This window comes from Chenopodium album, chromosome 16, assembly GCF_948465745.1.
Source record: "Chenopodium album chromosome 16, dcCheAlbu1.1, whole genome shotgun sequence".
NCBI lineage: Eukaryota > Viridiplantae > Streptophyta > Magnoliopsida > Caryophyllales > Amaranthaceae > Chenopodium > Chenopodium album.
This window is the reverse complement of record NC_137849.1, coordinates 27,050,654-27,054,715: the sequence shown is the minus strand read 5'-3', so window position 1 is coordinate 27,054,715 and position 4,062 is coordinate 27,050,654. Positions and strand designations below refer to the sequence as shown.

Sequence of the window (4,062 nt, the reverse complement as noted above, 5' to 3'; positions counted from 1 at the left end):
TCCTTGGGATTTGGGCCTTGAAGGCCGTCACTCCCGGAAGTCATATCTGCGTGACACGTGATTATCTGGGTCGTTCATTTGGACGCCTCTTTTTGTGACACGTGTCGCACTCTCATTGGGCCACTTGGCGGGGTATTAATACCCAAATCAATATGCATTTTGTTTACATCTCTAACTTATGAGTATATTGTGATGGAGCTACCATATTTTGTACTTAAATTAACACATAATATTATTAAAGGTCTCTTTGACGCATTTATAGAGACCTGTTAGATAAGATTAACATTTATACATGAACTAGTACCAAAAATAAAAAACAATTATACATGAACAACATTCACTAGTAGATACATAAAAGTACTAATACTCTTTGCAATTTCTGTTAATAAAATATTAACTATACAAAGAGTATAAATGAGGTAGCAGCAGTTCAGCAATTAGATGCTCTCAAATCCCACCACGGCACCCACCACCACAGTAGGTCAGCAACCATGCAGTCTATCACACAAGTTTACAGGTGCAGACCCTTTATCAATGTTGGCAAGTAGATTCGGGAACCCCTCTATTCTCCGTCAATGTAGACTTGATAAACACAGTGGATAATCCAAATGTCCTGTATTTAATTTAAAGATTAAAATTAATGTATCATACTTATAATATCTATTTAATTTAGAATACATCATTAAATTTGAAAATCGAGCATATAAGAAAGAACAAAAGCTCATGAACTACAAAAGTAATTAAAAACTTGATACGATACTTCATATACGAAAGACAGCTCATTAAAAATTGGACATGTCAAGCATAGTTCCACAACCATTTTGGACCATAGTAACCTATTAATCCGATTCATGCCAAAATTTCATCATCAAATTATAAACAGATTGCTTGACAATTAATCATGAGCTAAAAAGCACTAACCAGCGTACGAAACTAATACGCAAGTAGACATGATCAAAATGTCCAATCAACGAGCAACTATCATAAATAATAGAAAACATAAACATTCATAAATCCACAAATTAACATGCATAAACCATATATTGTACGATTGTTCGGAGAATGTATGTTTGAGCTTCTAAGCTCATCAAAATTCCAAGGAGAATGCATTATAACTATATAGCATTTGAATAGAAGATAATATCAACTAAAAATCAAGTCGAAAAATACCGGCACACAAACAAATACATGGCCTGCATTAGACACTAATCCCTACATAAGAGGCACATAGAGGGCTCTAATATTACCATGATACACATAGCCCAAATACTAAACCTGCCTCTAGGAATGCAATCAACCATAAAATTACAACATTACAACTATTTATTGTTGCAGAAAAATAGGAAGAAACCCATTGAAAAAGAAAGATCTACAGCAAGCACCTAAGCAGGCAAACTAATCAGCATATAAGAGAAGCAATATGGTAATAATTTATGCATCAAACTTAGATATAGAAGAAGCATCACATATATTGCAGCAGAAATTGATGTTGCAATTAGTGACCCACAACAAATCCATTAACAAGTCAATCAAACCTAAAACATCATACTATGATTAATAGTCCATCAATCCACCGATAATTTTCTCCTGGTTAGAGCTGATTAAAAAGAAATTGGTTAAGCACCAAGCCTTCAAGGAAAAAAAGTGCCATTGAAAAATATAAGGATACCATTGCAATCAATAATACTAGGTGACCAATAATTCAAAGATGCCTTCACAAAAATTATTCAGATTCACAAATTCAAATAGAGCAGACCTTGCCTTCAGCTTGCTCAAGTCTATCACATACAGCTTTCATTGCAGGCAAGAAATCATTAACACGCACATCATCTTGGCCACATTCTTCAAGGTCAGCACCACTGACATTTTCTCCAAGGTTTTCTTCCAAATTCCTATATCACAGCTTTTCACAAATTCGGGTACTGTGAATATCATATTGCACACAGATTCAATTTCTATTAAATCACCCCAAATCCAAAACAAGCTGAATTAAATAAAAAAAAGGGGGAACACACTTGTTCATCCCGATTATAATTCTCAATAATTAAATCAAACGATGTTAAATCACCGTTCAAATAATTAAAATTTAGGAGATTTCTTTCAAGAAGCTCAATTAAATCAAACAATATTGAGCTTAAAGTTGTTTCAGTAATAAAATATAAAGTTGCAAGAATTTTTAATAACACCTAAAGCCCCGTCTTATACCCAAATACATTGCCATTATAAAAACCCTAACTTACAATTTGGGGAAAATTATAAACTGCCATCGTTACAATAATCAAATTGTATATAAGTTGTATACCCTAATATTGTTTTGTGATAAATATACACTGCAAAGACCCAACTTCATCCCAATTATAGAAATCCTAATTTACAATTTGGGGAAAATTGTAATTGGCTTTAGAATCATCAAATTGTATATAATTCTTAAGCCCTAATACTGATTTGAGATTGAAAAAAAAAAAAAAATCACAAGCCCCGCCTTAAACCTAAAACAGCCGTAGTATAAAAACCCTAACTCAATTTGGGGAAAACGATGTAGTACTTCAACCCTAAAATTGTTTGATTAATTTGGGGAAAAATTATAAAATTAAAAAGAATTTACTTACTTTGTTCAAATTCTTCACTATTCCTCGCCTACACTGCTTCGTTTCTCCGCGCGCCAATACCAGCCACCCAGCTACAAATCCAACCATGCATGAACCGAACGACGAAGGTGATAAACTACTTCAGAAAAATGGTGATGATGGAGGGAAGAGAGAGGATATTGACTGAAAGAGAGAGGTTGAGACTTTGAGAGACAGGGGGGTTGAGGAAAGACAGAGAAAAACTAGAGAGAGTGAGGTGAAACTAATCTGATTACATGTGACCCGAATACGAAATACGAATTACGAAGCTAGACTACTCCATACTGTACAATTCGCCGAAATACACTCAAGAAATACGAAAAGTTACAAAAACGGCCTGACAAAAGGTGAAACGAGAAGTGAGGTGGATTTCTACTCATCTACTCAAAAAGCATGCGAATTTACAATCTTACCCCTTGATATGTATTTGTTCATGCATATCAAGACTCCATTTAGACAACCTCGATTCAATAAAGCATAAATTAATATTAGTTAAGATGGCAAGGTGTGTGGTATACGTTCCATGAGCTTAAAAGTTCAAACCTCTTTCTATGCGTTTTTCAGTTAACATTGCCATGAAATATTGAATCGAGTTTATTATTGAGTGGTAATGGGCACGATACCATTGATTATTGAGTGGTGACGTGGTGGCACGATGCCATTGATTCCCTACCTTATAAAAAGTAGAAAACATCTCTTAGGAATAGTGTACTACCAATTATACCCTCAAAATTATGTACAAAGTTGTGTATAAAATGTGTATTTACTTTAATACCCTCATTAATATGTTTACTATCATTAATATATTTAATGTTTTTTTTATCATTAAACATATCATCAATTAATTTTGTTTTTGTTAACAAATAATTTGTAATGATTTTTTTTTTTTTTTAAATAAAAAAATTCTAATGCTTTACACTTATATGATATTATTATTATTATTTAAAAAGAAAAAATTTGTATGTACAATGAAACGGTTTATTACCAAGTGACTGTTTATTTTTACTTTTTCATAGTTGTTGTTCTTATTTCCGCAAAGTCTCTTAACTCTTGCAAACTTTGATTTGGAATAAAATCCTACTAACTTAGCATTCCCCCCCCAAAAAAAAAATCTTGTCGTTTTTTAATTGCAACTATTGTTAAGGTTTATTAGCTTTTTTTTTGTGGTTAGAGAGCCACAAGGGCGGATGATGAGAATTGATCCAAAGATCTCTTGGACCGGGAGGGGAGCTTTAACCACTTGAGTTATCCCTCACTATGTGGTTTATTAGCTTTTTAAGTGTACATATAAACAACATCATAGAATTTGAATGGGATTCATATATTAAATAGTTTGGTGATATTTGAGCAGGCGTATGTTATCAAGAGGTATAAAGAACTAAAAATCCTAAAATCAAGGGAAATCGGTGGTAGAAAAAAAATAGTATTAATTATG

The 4,062-nt window shown here is 33.0% G+C and overlaps 1 long non-coding RNA gene across 1 annotated transcript; it reads right to left on the bottom strand.

The window, feature by feature from the left end:
• Positions 1–223: 223 nt before the first annotated feature.
• LOC145585056 (uncharacterized) lies at positions 224–2,877 on the bottom strand. The gene is made up of 3 exons (XR_014100535.1): positions 2,610–2,877; positions 1,757–1,903; positions 224–613 (listed from the first exon to the last, which is right to left on the bottom strand). It is a non-coding gene; the product is annotated as an uncharacterized LOC145585056 (long non-coding RNA).
• Between the last annotated feature and the right edge of the window lie 1,185 nt (positions 2,878–4,062).